This window comes from Strix uralensis, chromosome 20 (assembly GCF_047716275.1).
Source record: "Strix uralensis isolate ZFMK-TIS-50842 chromosome 20, bStrUra1, whole genome shotgun sequence".
NCBI lineage: Eukaryota > Metazoa > Chordata > Aves > Strigiformes > Strigidae > Strix > Strix uralensis.
In genome coordinates, this window is record NC_133991.1 from 6,012,097 (window position 1) to 6,029,076 (window position 16,980).

The 16,980-nt window shown below is 44.0% G+C and overlaps 1 protein-coding gene across 6 annotated transcripts in view; it reads left to right on the forward strand.

Annotated features, from left to right (window-relative positions):
• CUX1 (cut like homeobox 1) overlaps positions 1 to 16,980 on the forward strand; it is a 284,672-nt gene that overhangs the window by 39,016 nt on the left and 228,676 nt on the right. The gene's annotated exons all lie outside the window — the stretch shown is intronic.

Below are 16,980 nucleotides of genomic sequence, written 5' to 3' on the forward strand. Positions count from 1 at the left end.
CCCCAGGTGGGAAAAGATGCAGCTGAGATATTGCAATATCAGGCAGCCAAATGAATGGCACCAGTTCAAGGAGGAACTTTGGTGAAACTTCCCAGGGCTGTAACTGCCTGTGCCCTGGCACACGAAAGCCAAGTAAGTGTCTGAGTGTTGTAGCAATAACAGTCAAGTCCGCCTTAATGAACGTAGCATTTAATGCAGTGTGTTTAGCAAAGGTGGTTTGCTTGTTGTCTAAATGGCAAAGCCAACCAGTTGTCCTCAAGATCAGGTGGGTAAGGCAGCTTGCAGAATGGGACAGACAACAAAACATCCCAAAGAAGTATCAGGATAAAACTTAAAAAAAAAAAAAAAAAGAAAAGAAAAGAAAAAAAAAAAAAACAACACAACAAAACAAAACCAAAAAAAACCCCAACAACAAAACCAAACAACATTCCCTTCCCCCTTCCATTTTCATTCAGGTCAGCATAAGAACTTTGGAAAGCCAGAATCGTATTCTAAATGTCTTTTTCCTGGGTGATGTGAAAGAAGTGGAGAGGCAAGAAAGCAGAATAAACCTGTGGTGGGTTTAAGCAGGGTTTGACCTTTGCTTATAGAATTATAAATTAGAAGTTAGCTAAAGTTAAGTGAAAAACAGTAGCTGAAAAAGTAATCAGGCTTCAGCTGGATGGTTGTTGATCTTTGTTCCCTGTTGTTCAGGTTAACATCTCTAACATGAGGTGACTGCTACATTTCAAACTTTTTTCTCCCCCAGTGGTGTTGCTGTGGATCCCGAGAATTTTCTGTAAGGCCTTTTCAGTGATCTGCTTTTGGGTGACTGTCTCTCTTGGATGTCTGCAAAACTCTCATAATTTTTTTTTTTTTTATACTGAAATACTGAACTCTGAAAAGCATTAAGAGGTTTTAGGCTCTCTGTGATGCTGCTGTTGAAGCAGATGTCTATAGATGTCTTTGTGTAGAAGAATTACCGTTTTATTTAGATTATCCTTTGTACTTATCAACCAGATACACTGCCAAAAACCAGCTCTGATAGTCTGATAATTCCATGGTTTTGTGGAGCTTGTATTCGTCTACTTGCTGCTTCTGCAATAAGCTTAGTACTTACCAGAAATGCATTTTCTTTTAAATACATAAGAGTTCTAGTTAAAGAATATCTTTTTTTTTCCCCTTCTTTTCTCCTAATCATGAAGGATCTAAACTGAGAGAAAGAAAACCAGTCTGAAAGTGAAATTTGTATTGTTTGATGTAATGTGTATCATGTTGTGTCATCTCAAAAGAGGCATTTTTGGATCAAACTTTCAGATTGTCAGGCCTAGGGCTTTACAATATTTAATCAGTTTTCTCAACAGAAGTGCTTTCTGGCATTTGGGTGAGGGTGTCCAACACCCTCATCTGCATATATGAAAGCTAAAATTTGGCTTCTCTTCAAAATTGTCTAGATAAAGGATGGAGATACTAGAGGTGGTGAGCTAGAGTGAGTAGCTCAGAGGTAATCCGGCTATTCATTTGTGGTTTGTCTGAAAAGCACGTGGGGATGGAGAATGGTGATAGCTTCAAACTGTTCACTTTATCTGGCTGCTACAGGTCACAAATTTGAATGATGATTTTGATTCCAAAAAAAAGTGATTCTTATTAAATACATAATACAGTTAGGAAAGTATTCATGAGGACCTGACTTTTATTCCTAAAGGACTCCAGAAAACTCTGGACTTGGTTTCAGCCACAGCAAAAAAGAGGGGAGGTAGTCCCACTGTACCGGGAAGTGTTGCTCTTTATTTCAATTTTCATATAGGAGAGAGAGATATGTGTGTATATATATGGACTGAAAATCACTGTATGACAGAGTGCCTTGAAAAGATATGAACTTAATTGATTTCCTGGTAAAGAGATCGTCCCCAGTACATCATCGACCTCCCCAAATTGCTGGGAAGCAAAAATTACTGTATTGTAGATAACTGTACTTGTAGAGTTTCTTTCTGTGGGTGGGGAGGGAATGAAGTAATCTATTCCATCAACTTGTAAAACTGATCTAATTAACAGACAATCAGCATTGATTGAGACAGCTGCATTCTTTACTGAGGGATTGTAAACACAGAGTCTTCACAGAATTGTTTTTACTGCTCTAAAGTGCAAGAAATTGAAATTGTATTTGATAGCCAAAATTAAGGACTTTTTAGTGACAGTGTATCATAGCAAGGTTGACAGTGCCACTGCAGCTAAATCTGTTGTTTTCATTTTAGTGTGATTTGTCACAGTGAACAGTGGGGGAATTCTGTAAATTACCAGCAAAGAAGTTTTTTATGGTTAAAAAAGTATTTTAGCTGTACTGTCTACCTTAGTTGTGTTCGCGGGGCAGGCAGACACTGGCAGTCCATAGTTTGGTGCTCATCCTGGTAGGCATGCCTTTTACTGATTCTGAATGCTAGATCTACAGTATTTCAAAAATATTTTTTGTATGCCTTTGTTAATGCATGATTTCTGGAAGGCCTTCATAATAATTCCTGATGCACAGTCTAGGGTATGCTACTAGAAATGCTGATTTAAAAAAATGGGCAGTCCATGTTAAAAATACTGTACAGGGAATAGTATTTCTGATTCTAAACTAGCTTGCAACATTATTAACATTAAGCATGTTATTTTTTGTTATATGCTGTTATGCGTGCTGTCACCTCCAAGCCAGCCTCCTTGTGACTGTACATCAGCTAATTTTACTTCATGAGTCAATTCTGCTATTTTCATGTCACAGAAAATGAGCTTAACTAAGTACTGCAATATGTTGTTGGGAAACCGTGGCTGTGGGGCCTTGGCTTCTTTACTGATCCATGAGGCATTTTAGGTGTGTGGGAGAGGCGGCACAGGGGGCTGGCTCTGCCCCTGTTCAGGTAACCCCTCTCCGCAGCCGTTGCCCCCCGTCCCACGCACAGCCCCGGGTGGCAGAGGACACGTGTGGCTGTCACCATCCCAGGACGGTGGCCGTGGGGCCTTTGCTTCTTTCTCATCTCTTGCTCTTTCCTTACTGATCGATGAGGCCTTTCAGGTCGCGCCGGAGAGGTCCCCGCAGGCCGGCTCTTCTGTGCTCCCCATAATAGGGAGCCTCAGCAGTGTCCGTGTTCAGGCAGGGCATCAGTCTCCTTTCCACTTCGCTTCCCGTTGCATGTGAGGTGTTATCCTCGAGTGAACGGGGCAGTGACGATGGCAGCAGTGTTGGTGTCGGGATGCGTGTCTCACCGCATCACCCCATCACCCCACGCTCAGTGGGGTTCTTTAGCCTTCTTTCCTGAACAGGGCTGTGTGCGATGGCCATGTGGCCCCATGTTGTGGTTTAATCTCAGACAGCAATTTAGCACCACATGGCCGCTTGCCCTCTCTCCCCCAGTGGGATGGGGGAAAGAATCAGAAGAGTAACAGTGAGAAAATTCATGAGTTGAGATAAAGACAGTTTAATAAGTAAAGCAAAAGCTTTGCAAGCAAAGCAAAACAAAACAAGGAATTCATTCACCACTTCCCCCCAGCAGGTAGGTGCTCAGCCATCTCCAGGACAGCAGGGCTCCATCCCCCATAATGGTTTCTTGGGAAGACAAACACCATCACTCTGAACGTCCTCCCCTTCCTCCTTCCCCCAGCTTTATATGCTGAGCGTGATGCCATATGGTCTGGGATGTCCCTTTGGGCAGTTGGGGTCAGCTGTCCCAGCTCCTTGTGCACCCCCAGGCTCCTTGCTGGTGGGGAGGGGTAAGAGACAGAAGAGGCCTTGGCTCTGTGTAAGCCCTGCTCAGCAATAACTGAAACAGCCCTCTGTTATCAACACCATTTCCATACCAGCTTCTGTGAAGAAAATTAACTCTACCCCAGCCAAACCTAGCACACTCCGTGAGCCCTCAGGTGTCCTAAACCACAAGGCACCAGCCTTGGTGCAGGGGCTGTGAGGATGGCAGCGGTGGCGGTGGCAGGGTTCCTCGTGCTTCTTTCCCGAACCAGGCTGTGTGATGGCCGCATGGCCCTGCGAGCCCTCAGGTGTCCTAAACCACACAAGGCATCGGTGCCGGCCTCAGCGCGGGTGCCCATGGGTGCTGCCCCCCAGCAGTGCTGGGCAGCGGGGTGGCTGAGCCAAGAAAATGGGGAAAAGACAACATGGATCTTGAGGCATGCCGCGGGCAGCAGGGGCCCGTCCTCCTCTGCTGCTGCTGTGTTTGGCTTCCTGTGCCGTACCTCCGCTGCGGAGCGAGCTGTCCCAGCAGGGGCCTTGGTTGTGGGGTCATGTCTGCCTCGGCGGGTCGCCGTCCCCTCTGGCACGTCCGGCGCTCCCGCAGCGGGGAAGTGAGTCCCTCTGCCCGCTGACCACCTGCAGCCGGGCCAGCCTTGGGGGCAGGTCAGCCCCGGCCCGCCGATGCCCCGCAGAGCGGGCACGCAGCCGCGTGTGTCCCTGTTCGCGGGAGCCAGGAGCGCAGCGCTGCACATGAGAAGAGAAAAGCTGCCCCGCGGTCCCAGTCCTGGCTCTGTGCCCATGGTGGCGCGGGAAGGGCCGGTCTTGTGCCGCCTCTCCGGGGATGGTGCTGCTGGCCCTGCCCGGGCGCCCGGTTCACGGTCGGTGCCGCCGCTCCCACGGGTCGGAGCGGTGCAAGAGTTGGCGCAGTCAGGGTTGGTAGGGCGGGCTGGGCATTTGCAGGTGGCAGCTACCGGGTTGATGCTGCCTGTGGAATATGCTTGTCTCAGAGCTTAAGCGATCTGTGTCCAAGTATGCATGGGCGGTACAGTGAAACTGTGAATGGCTCCTTAAATCAGTTACAGTTCCTTTGGTCACTCCTCTCGCACTCTTGGGATAACTGGTAACTCTAGCACTAATACATGTTGATGAGTGCCAGCCTCCAGGGACATGTGCATTTATCAGACCAAAACTGACCCAGGCCCGCCCAGCAGTTTTGGTGACTCTAGATGACCTTGAGCTGATTGCCCGTCCCACGGTGGCAGTGACCCATTCAAATGTCTCCCCTATCAACTTTCAGTGGTACTGACTGTGCCTACCATGGTGACCACAGGGGAATCAGTGTTCAAATCCAGAGAGGGAACCTGAGAAACGGCTACAATGTCCAAGGAAGGCAGCGGACGCACAAATTACCCCCTCCCAACTCAGGGAGGTAGTGACGAAAAATAACAATACAGGACTCTTTTGAGGCCCTGTAATTCAAATGAGTGCACTTTACATCCTTGAGAGAGGATCCACTGGAGGGCAAGTCTGCTGCTACCAGCCGTGGTAATTCCGGCTCCAATAGCATATCTTAAAGTTGCTGCAGTTAAAAAGCTTGTAGTTGGATCTTGGGATCGAGCTGGCAGTCTGCCGCGAGGCGAGCCACTGCCTGTCCCAGCCCCTGCCTCTTGAAACCCCCTCAATGCTCTTAGCTGAGTGTCCCGTGGGGCCTGAAGCATTTTACTTTGAGAAAATTGGAGTGTTCAAAGCAGGCCGGCCGCCGGCATGCTGCACCTAGGAATAATGGAATAGGACTCGTTGTATTTTGCTGGTTTTCGAAAACGGGACCATGATTAAGAGGAACGGCCACTAGAGATGAAATTCTTGGACTAGTGGAAGACGGCCTCGAGTGAAAGCATTTACCAAGAACGTTTTCATTAATCAAGAACAAAAGTTGGAGGTTCAAAGACGATCAGATACTGTTGTAGTTCTGACCATAAACAATGCCGACTGGTGATCTGGCAGCATTATTCCCATGACCCACTGGGCAGCTCCCAGGAAACCCAAGTCTTTGGGTTCCAGGAGAGTATGGTTGCAGAGCTGAAACTTAGAGGAATTGACGGAAGGGCACCACCAGGAGTTGGAGCCTGTGGCTTAATTTGATTCAACACAGGAAACCTCACCTGGCCCGGACATGGACTGGATTGAGAGATTGAAAGCTCTTCCTCGATTCCATGGGTGGTGGTGCATGGCCCTTCTTAGTTGGTGGAGCAGTTTGGTTAATTCTGATAACAAACGAGATTCTGTCATGCTAACTAGTTACACAGCGCCCAAGCAGTGGGCATCCAACTTCTTACAGGGACGAGTGGTGTTCAGTCACCCAAGATTGAGCAATAACAGATCTGTGGTGCCCTTACATGTCCAGGACCGCATGTGTGCTATGCTGGCTGGCTCAGCTTGTGCCTGCCCTCCACCAGCAGGCGTGGGTAACCCATTGAACCCCATTCATGGTGGGGATTGGGGATTGCAATTCTTGCCCATGAATGAGGAATTCCCAGTAAGTGTGGGTCATAAGCTCGTGTTGATGTAGTCCCTGCCCTGCCCGTCGCTACTACTGATTGAATGGTTTAGCGAGGTCCTCAGATCGGCTCCAGTCCTGCTGGCGTGTTGAGCAGACAGTGAAACTTGGCTATCTAGAGGAAGTAAAAGTAGTAACAAGGTTTTCATAGGTGAACCTGCAGAAGTATCATTACCAGCGGCAGCCATGTGGTTGCACTCGGGCCAGGAGTCCAGCCACACTGCTGATTTGATGAGAGAAGGCTCTGGAGAGTCCTTATAGTGGCCTTCCAGTGCTTAAAGGGGGCTACAGGAAAGTTGGGGGGGGACTCTTGAACAGGGGATGTAGGGATAGGACAAGGGGTAAAGGTTTTAAACTGAAAGAGGGCAGATTTAGATGAGATATAAGGAGGAAATTCTTCCCTGTGAGGATGGTGAGGCCCTGGCACAGGTTGCCCAGAGAAGCTGTGGCTGCCCCCTCCCTGGAAGGGTTCAAGGCCAGGTTGGACGGGGCTTTGGGCAGCCTGGGCTAGTGGAAGGTGTCCCTCCCTGTCCGTGGCAGGAGGGTGGGACTGGATGATCTTTAAGGGCCCTTCCAACCCAAACCATTCAGTGATTTTATGGTTCTGTGAAACACCTAGCTAGAAAAGGCATTCTGCATTCCATCGTCTCTGCCTCTTAATTTGAGTTCAGTGTAAAGTGTGATACTTACGCTGAACTATAATTGTCCAGATAAAATATTAAAACCTATAAAAATTTTCTGAAAGGCTTCAAAATCTGGTATTCTGTTTAATTGTTGAAAATGTGTATTGCTTGCTATCAGTATTAAATGCCAGACATATTTTACCATTATATGTTGTCATGCCAAGCTGAGTCATTATTTGGGATTTAGATCTGAAAGAATATTAAGAGGCCTAAGTGGGACTTTAGTAGTAGCAAAAACCTAAATAAAGAAAATGTTGCTTTCTCGTTTCCTATTTATATCTGTAATTTTTTTAGAAAACATCCACCAATTGCATTCACAGGCAACTTCACAAAAAAAGCTGTATTTTTCCGATCATGGGAAAATGCATAAACCTTACAGCATGCCCAGAAAGTCAACAAACTCAGACCAAGGGAGGAAGCATCTTAGTCAGGAGTCAAGGACCGTTCTCTGAAAACACTCTGCCAGATACTCTTCCTGCTTAAATTGTTTATCAAACAACAATTTCATTTGCAAGTAATTTTCTTCTGATCCTGTTTTTGTTGCTACTTATTTCTTAATACAAGTTCCCCATCCAGCTTCCTGTGCAGAATGCTGCGGTCTCTGTCCTGTGCCTGATGCCCCTCTGGCTGTGCAGCTGCGCCACAGAGCAGGTTTACAGCTCTTCTGCAGGGGAGAAAAGACCGTCAGTGAAGGAGCGTGTCGGCATTTAAACGTGTCCCTTGATCAGCAGTAAAAGGGGCAGGTGAAATTAAGCGTACTAGAGGAGAGTCATTGGACAACATTTTCAAGATTTATTTTGTAGGCCTTCCCTGGTGCACATGCCTGTTGTTAAGGTTTTTAACCTAGTAACAGGAAATTCCAAGTTAGGACTAGCCCCATCTTTCCAAACCATATCTGTCATACACATAGTAGGGTATGTTACTCATCTATTATACCACTTCTGCCAGTGCCCAAAAACATGAGAAGGGAGTGAAACATGAGGTGTTGTGTTAGTTCAAGTCCATGGTAATTTTTCCCATCCCTCAAGGAATTACTTTGTTGGAAGGTGGTTTTAAAAGTATTTTTAGGTTGCTTTTGCTGTATGTATTTATACTTTTATTGGTAAATATTTTATGTCCAAATGCTAGGAGACGGCTTAAGTAGCTTTTGGATTGGTGATTGCATTTGGAGACTGAAAGATTATTGAGTGGTTGTTGTGATGGACTTCGAGGTGGACAGTTGGTCTGTCTGTAATGGTTAACCATGTTAAAAAAATCTAAATATAAAATTAATAACACATCGTCAAAGGAAAAATAATCATGAATTTTTGTTTTAAATGACACTTAGTGTAGTTACGATTTGGGTGAAGTTAAATAAAATGTGAACAACGAGTTTGTTTTCATTTAGAATAAAAAGCTCCAAGTTTATTTTTTTTTAAACAGTAAGTTCCCAGAACTCACACTGAAACAAGGCAGTGTGTGTATATGTATTATTGATTTATTGATGGCAACCTGTATAGCAAGTTATAAATCCTGGTCTGTGTTACACTATGTGTCTTGCTTAAGGCATGGTCACGCTTCATTTACTAGCGAAGCTTAGGCTGAAAGGGGAGTAACGAAATACTTTAAATGATGTAACAGAGCTTAGTTAAAGGGTTGAACTTTTTGTTACTTAAACCACTCTTTCAAAACTACATTTTGCTTTGATCTGTGGTCAAAAGAATTGTTTAATGCAACTCATGAATCTGATCTTACTTGGAAATAAGACATTAGCTGAAGTTAGTGACGGTGTTTTATTACAAAATGGCAGCGTAATCCCTTTCCACCTGAACACAGTGGCTGCTGCATTAGTGGCTTGAAACAAATGATAAGAAGAGTGCATTAAGTAGTTTGTAATTACTCATCGGTTAATTGTGCTTTTTTTTTTTTAAAGGGCCAAAGCTCTTTTAAAAATTGTCTACAAAAACATGTGTTTTATGGGGCATGGTTGCTGTGCACCTCCTAGCTAAAACCTAATGATTTGCTGGTATCAGAAACATGATTATACTGTTGTTTTTTCCTCACTGTCCTTCCCACGTGCAGCTATTCAAGTCCCTGTCACTGGTGTGCGTGCGGGGAGGGCTGAGAAGGGGACCGGGGGGAGTCCCCTCCTGCCCTGACCTTCTGCTCCCCTAAAGGCAGGGACAGAAGCAGAGGGGAGCAGAAAGGCAGCATGGCCCGAGTGGAACCCAGTGTGCTGCCATCTTGATTGAGTGGTTATTGCCTTCTCTGTTGCCACTTTAAAGAAGTGGTAATTTGTCTGCTGTGGTGTGGTAAGAGCTATGGTGAGTATGGCTGCTGGCATTGCATCTTGGTCAGCTTTTGATCAACTAATGAGATAGAAGGTCAAGCAGATGTATTTTACTTTGTGTCTTGCCTAGGCAAAGTTGCAAGAAGCAGTGGGTTTCCTTTGGTTTCCCATAATTTATTTTATTTGGCAGAAGAAGATGTAGTTTGACTCCCCACCACCCCGTAGCTGCTATGAAAGTCACAAATATGAAGCTGAGGCATTTTTTTGTTTCTTTCCAAGTAATTAACCAGCATGTATGTGATGAGCTAACTTAAGTTTATCATGTAGAAAGCCATCAGCTGCATAGGGCAGGGAAGCAGGAGTTTACGTGGTTGTAACGCGACTTACTTCATGGCTGGGAGGTGGTGGGCGAGCAGATTGCTCCGAGTTGGAGCAACGCTTGCTGCTTCACGCTGTACACTTGCTATCTGTCTGAAATCCTACCTTCTGGGAAGCCTCACTGCAGCGATGTTTAAATTAATTCATTACTTTTTGGCCTTTTCTCTTGTAGCTATTGAAGCAACTAGTTTGAACTTTTGCTTTTAAGTGGAAGAGTGTGAAATCTAATGCGTGGGAAGTCAGTGAAGTTGCAAGCAGTACCCCACCGGGATGGGAGCTGCAGCAGGCTGGCTGTGGACGTGCTGTGTTTTCAAAAATTTAAGGGAGCCCTCTCTGCAGCAAACACTTGCATTTACTTTTTGGGAAATTTATGTCCTTTAAAAGTGTAATGAACAGAAGTGCAAAACCTAGCAGAGTGTTACGTAACTGATAGAGTAGGTTTGCTGACAGGTTTTTTTTTGCCAGGTATTGAAACCAAACTGCAAGGTCTTTGGGTGAGGTAATGGAAGCTGGTGGTTTCACAACGCTGTAGGGACTGTGGTGTGGATAGCAGAGCATCTGCATGAGAGCACCTTTAAAGAAGGCTTGGAGAGGGGCAGGCTCAGAGATGCAGAGTGCAGCGAGTGCTGCTGGGGTCTGGGTGACACCTTTCAGCTGGTTTTTAGCTTGCCCAACACTTGAGGTGAATGCTTACCCTGTGCGGTAGCGATGAGGTGAAAGCAGACCTGGTGGGACAAAGATGGAGATGACTAACAGTCTCGTGTAGGCGCTGAGGAACATGAGGAGGAGGAGAGAAGCTTTGGGGTTAGGGTTGAGGTCACTGTGAGTGAAACCTGAACCTTGTTTCTGGAGAGAGGTCGGAGTGCACCACCAGTGCTGTGCCACTGTCACCAGCGGTGCAGACCCAGCCTGGGTGTTGGTCCTCGGGCCCCTTGCGAAGGTGTTCTTCAGTCCTGAATGCACGTGGTTTTGAGGAGGGTGGAAAGAGGGAATAAATAATGCCAGAAGATGAGAACTACCTTTTGGAACAAATATGCAATGTTTAGTTATTTTCCTGAGTGGGAGGAAAAGCTTGTTAAACACAGACCTTTGGCATTAAGGCCTTTATAGCTCTGGACAGTCTCTTGTTCTTTGCATTTTCTAAAAAGTTTTGAATTCAAGGTGTAGAAGAAAAGATAGACATAATTGTGTTGGCTCTGGCACTGGCAGGCTTTTCCCTTCGTGCATTTGTTGCTGGTGTAGATATTTATGTGGCTGGTTTATGCTGATAGTAGCTCCCTTTGAAAAGCCACTACTAGCTTTCCCCTCTTGCAAGATTTTTTGATAGGCATTCCCTATGTTTGTGGAAGTGGCTGGTGTTATTGAGAACAGACAAAGCCACAATAAGCTTTTTTTTTTTTTTTACTTTTTCCTTTTGTTTTTTTAAGAGCCTGTTAGTTAAGGTATCTTACTGATAGCTGCATTGGCACCTCTGGTTTTGATCTCTCTTTGCTTTATGTGGTGGCCACCACACACCTTTGACTCACTGTCTAAAACGACTGCATAGAGCACAAAACTCGTTCCCATTAAAGCTTGTTTAAAAACTTATTTGGAGTCAAATTACTTAAGTACGCAGAAATAAAATGTGTTTATTGAAATTTCCTAACTAATTCTGTGTGTGAAAGGCAGTTACCAGTTTGCCGAATGGCAAAATGCGTCTTAAGAAATGTGTTTTGTGTAATGCTTATGGCTTTTGATTTTTCTCTCCCGGAGTGTAAAATGCAGGTATTCTGGTCTTTGCTTTGTTACTTGTTCGTCATTCACTGCTTATTTGTAAGACAGGGGAACAGTGGTTCTCGAGGTGTTGTGCTCTCTTGAACTCTGATCTTTCCTTTTGCTTGTGTTAAAAAGGGGCTTTAGAGTGAGGCAGCCAAGAACTCATTTTACAGAGAAGAAACTTCTTTCATTGTTGCATTCTTACAGTATGTTCTATCTTCCTGAGCACTTTTAGATTGGAATTGGTGCTTGCCTTTTACAGTCAAAATAGGCATTAACAAAAATTCCCAATGTCAGCTTTGTGGTTACTTTCCTGGTCATAATTAACATTTTATCAAGTGAGCATGTCTGTTTTGGGTTTTTTTGGTTTTTTTTTTTTTTTTTTTTCCAGAGAAACACATCAAGCTTGTGAAGCAGTTTATAATTTCTGAAATATTTCTGAAATACTTACGTAATCAGTACAGAGGCTTCTGAACAGGTGAAAACTATGGGCTTTTTAAGATTGAAAGGTAGTTGCCTAATATATCAGTCAGGGAAATGTAAAATTTCCCCAAGACAAGTAGGCTGTGTGTATGCAGAGTTGCGCCAGACACTTCTACATTGGTGTCATCGTTGCACCGAGAAAATTTCCTTTAATAGGAAATTAAAAATTGCAAAAAGCTACATTGAGAGCTTTGATAGATCTGACAAATGCAATCCTGAGAGAGGATGAAAACAAAAATGAGACTACTGAAAACTCCTTTCAGTAGCAGATTATCATGTAGACTGGGTAACTGATTGAAATAAAGATAAAGGGAAATACCTTAAATACACAGAAACAAGATTTCAGGGGAAATGGTTACTACTACATTTACTGGTAGAAAATTCCTAATCTACATGTAGTTGTGATTTGTGTCTATCCTTGTAATAAGTAAAACTTGGTTTATGGTAAATATGTGCTCTTACCATCTGCAGCCACGCTTAAGGCTTTTGAAGGTATAACCTAGGCATTGCGTCCATGACTAGAAGTCTACCAGAAAAAAAAAATCAGTCTATCTTAAAGTTGTGATACATGTTTCTTGCTCCAGTGTAAGAGCTTTGTGGTAAACGCAGGAGGGATTAAGCATTTTAAAATGGGTGAATAACAAAATTTTAGGATACAGTTACATTGCAGTGCTTGTGGATGATTGTTACAGCTTGTTATAACTTTTTCCATGTGAAACAGGAATACTGGTTCTAAGCAGAGACTGAATACTAGTTATGATAGATTATGTTAGAGCAGCTTCTGGGGGGATTGGGATGTTGAAATGTGTTGGTTTCTTGGGTCCTGAAATACCCGTGTCAGGGCAATGGCCATAGCTGTGAGACATGGGTGTCTGAGATGCGTGATCAGCCACAGTGAGGGCAGAGGAAGGTGGTGCTGAGAGCTGGACGTATGAACAGAGTCAGCCAGAGCATAGAGAAACACTGGTTTGTATTATGTATTCCATTCATGCTACTTTGAATGAAAAGGAAGCCCAGCTATGGAAAAAGGGAGTGAGTGTCCATCCTCAACACCCTCGTGTTCAGGCAGCTTCGCTCAGGACCTGTCTCTTGCTGCGAGGAGGGGATGGGAACCTGCCCAGTCTCTGCCTCTGTCACATCTTTTCAGACCAGAGGTGATGAGTTGCCTCTCTTCCCTCCTGGTGATAGAGCTGCATCGCAGAGTCACATACACCCTTCCCACCATCACGCTCCCAAATTCACATTTCCTGTGTATCCTTTCTGGTTATCCCATTTCCTTCCACAGTGTCCATAAAGCAGCGGGTGCTCTTCTTGCCCCTGGCTTTGCTTTTCACAAAAACTCTTCTTTTTAGTCCAGTTTCACTCACATAAGCAGGGCAGGGCAGGAGTGAGAAGCCTTGCCACCATGGGGTTCTCTCTGCTTACACAGTTCAATTTTCTTCCACCTTTTGAATGGGGGAACACTTCATAAATATCCAAGAAAGCCCAGTTTCTTTCTAGAATCGTTTTCCCAAGTGAGTAGTTTTTGGAGAGCCCGTGGGACTCAAGTTTGAAAGATGCCAGCCAGCCGCTGGCAGGACTGGGGCAGCAGAAGGGCTGGTTTGAAGCTTCCTTTAGAAGAAGGGAAGGAGGACTTTGGTGTGCTAAACCGGTCAGTTGTCAGAGCCGTGCAGGCCTGCTGGCCTGGTGATTATCAAGGTATGCATCTTGTAGGGAAAGACATGTCAGCCGTAAAAGAAAACAACCTTGAAACCTGCCTGCAATGAGGCTGGAGTTTCGTAATTACGTGGGGTCAACCTAATTGCAGGTTGGTGGCAAAAGGGGGGATTCCACCAACCCCCCTCTCTCCAGCTGTGTTTTCCCAGCTCCCTTTGTAATGGTACAGCACCTTGTAGCTGAGGGGGTGGCCTGAACAGGGAACCAATTCAGTGCAAGAAAAGTTAGGAGGGGAGAAGTGGGATCTGTTTTTAGCAGGCTTGCTTTCCTCTTGTGGCTCCCTGCACAGCCGTGCCATCATGGTCTGTGGCACAGAGGGTGACAGAGGCAGAATGAACAGGGATGGCTCCTGGGGAGCCTAAAAGAGGCTGGAAATACTTGCATTAAAGGAAGACAAATTCACTTCAAGTTGATTGTTGTTACAGTGAATTGACCCTCCTAGTTTTAGATATTTTTTTTTTTTATACTGCATGAAAGAAACCTTTTAATGTTTGTTTTCTGAGTATTGCCTTTAATGATTCCTGCACTTAAGACATAGGACTTTCTTGTCTTCCCTCTTCCCACTGCCTCCCTCCCACCCCCAATAAATTTGTTGAAATGGGTCAAAGTAGAAACCCTGGAAAGAGTTCTTTAGTTATCTATGGCTTAAGCAGTGTGAACTGTGTCTGCCCTGAATCGATGGGACTTTGGGGCAAGGGGAAAGATAATGGTCTGTCTTGTTCTCTCTCAAAACATGCTCCAAGTAGTGACTCACTTTTTGCAGGGGCGATTGAATGGTGACTATTTTTGGGCAGAAAGTTTATTAGCCAGTGTTGAATCAATGGAACTAAAGCTTCCAGGTTTTGAGTCCTTTCTGTAGTCAGGTCACCACTGCAACACCTTTGAGCCCTGGTTTCTCTTTGCTTTTTATTGGAACCTTTTTTGATTTCAAAGGTGTGGAGAATGATACTGAGACATGGTCTCCTGTTTTTGTTACACTCTAAGGGACTCTCCAGTATGCTGCTTCTGTACAGTATTGCTTCTCCTTTTACTTAGTATCTATTTAGAGAGTGGTTGCAAGGCTCGGGAAGCATGTATGCCTTTGAGTGTTATATAGTACTCAGGTTTGAAATCTCAAAGTTAATGTTACTTACTCCTTAATACATGCTTGCTTGCAGAAATAATGCATTGGCTACATTGAATTTTTACAAAAATTGGAGTATCTTATGAGATTAAGTCACAAAAGTATGAAAAATCTGCTGCTAATGCTTGTGGGTTGTGTTCCTATATCTGTTATTATGTTTAGATAAATGAAACTTGCATTGTAGATGGTTGAGATCAAGTAAGGAAGAAAAAACTAGCAATTTTTCAAATAGTTTTGATTTGGGCCTTATCAACTATGACATAGCTTGAAGATTTAGTATCTAGTTTTATATCGGGTCCGATATATGGGGCTAGAATATCTACTGTTCTTCAGCTGGAATTGCATCTCACTATATCTGTTGTTTGTAAATGCTAGGCAAGATCTTGAGCTTGTGGGCTTCAGCCCACAGTACTGAATGGTTCAGTATAGTTGCATGCTGGCATTTCTGCTTGGCAATGTCTGTACCTGAGACGTCACATAAGGAAGTGTTTTGCAGTGGGAAATTATCAGACCTGCCCCAGAAGGAATTCTGCAAGTAATGGGAAGGAGTCTGCAGTAAGTGCATTGTGGCACTGGTGTCAGTCAAGCAGTGAGGGTGAGAAGGTTATTCTTCTCTTATCACCTGACTCTTCATAATAGCACACAATAGGAAATACAATTCATTTTTAATCAGTTCTTTTTCTTTCTTGTGTCTAAACTTGGAAGTATAGGTCTTTAAAAGTCTACTTTTCCATATGTAAAGTTGCTTGCTAGCACTCTTTATTGTAAAACGGAGCATTTGATTCTTTGGTCTACTGAAATTCCCTCTTACTTCATGATTTGTGTTTGCTTTGCTTTGCTTTAAATGTGTGCTTCCTTTTTAAATATAGTTTTCCAAGTTGCTGGCCGTACCAGATTGTTTATATTTTTTAAAAGCCTTCTGCTTAGCCGTTATATTGCTCTTTATAGTACTGCTTAACCACATTGGTTTCTGTTGCTCTTTTTTCTTGCATAAACTTAGCTGGGATGAATTTCAAATGTGGTTTATCCAACTGTTAAGTATTTCCCACTTTTCTGCAATAGATTTCACATATGTTACAGAATTCCAAACCAAGATCTGGTGGACATATTGCCCTGTTTTTTTCCTCAAAGTCAGAAATAGAGGTTTTTTTAAGCATTGCAGTGACAATATTTAGGTCACTGGCTCCAGCATGCTGCCTAGCTTCAAATCCGTTTGTCATATTTAGCTTATTTCCAACAATTAAGATAACTATGGTCCCTATATTTCTTAGGAAAAAAAATACTATCTTAGTTTGGTGGTAATAAACCTAAAGGGGGGAAAAAAGTATTGGTCCTTTTGAGTTGGAAACTGCAGAAGGCTGTATTTTTTTCCTCCAGAGGTCAAAGTGTGGAGTCACATAAAACACACGTACATCCATCCAGTCTTTCAGAGTTACAGGGTTTACCAATACAAAAATGTAACTAAGAGCTTGGAATTAGGCCTTTTCACAGAGTATCTAGGAAAAAATTCAGGAGCTAAATTACCTGTCTGCTAGTCCTGTATGTTCTTTTTTAAACCTGTAGAACAGAGGTTTTAGCAGGTGTCCTGTAGGTACCTGCTGTCTGTTGCTATTTCTAACACCTCTGCAAAAATAGGAAGAGGCAAATCTTTTGTTTTGCCATTTGTTTCCCCATACTGGGTGCCCAGTTCCACTGGGAAGTATATATGACCCACTGCACAGTAAAGTTTTTATGCTAACCATCTAGTAGTAACCAAATCTGCTTTATTTTCACTGTGGTTTTTGTGTGTGGTGGTATCAAGAGATGACCTGGTCAGTGACTTGACTGACTACTGGGGATCTGGAATTAGACCCGACAGGGGGTCCCGGGCTTGTTTTTTGGGTCTGGTTCATTACAGGTTGTTGAGTTACGAACAAATGCCAGTGGCATGGCAGGATTTCTAGTGAAGAATATTGGGGGTTTTGCGTGCAGGTTGGAGGCATTCTGGCAGAGTGATGTGATGAAGATAGCTGTAAAGGAGACCTGCTTTATGTCTTGCTCTAGCATGTTGTTCTCACTTTTCATGAACTTCTTTCTCATAGCCAGGTTTTTCTCCTTTCGAATTAGTAAGGGGGGAAAACAGTGCCAAATTCCTTTTACAAATTCTTGGTTATAACTGCAGGTGACTTGGGGAGTGATGTCACAGCTGAGTGGAGGGTTTAGCCTTTTTTTCCTCATGTTACATGGAAATACCGCAGAAATAAATTGACACAGAGGATTGAGTGCTGTTGGTTTATGTGCTGATAAGTGACCCATTCAGTCTATTGTGGTGACATT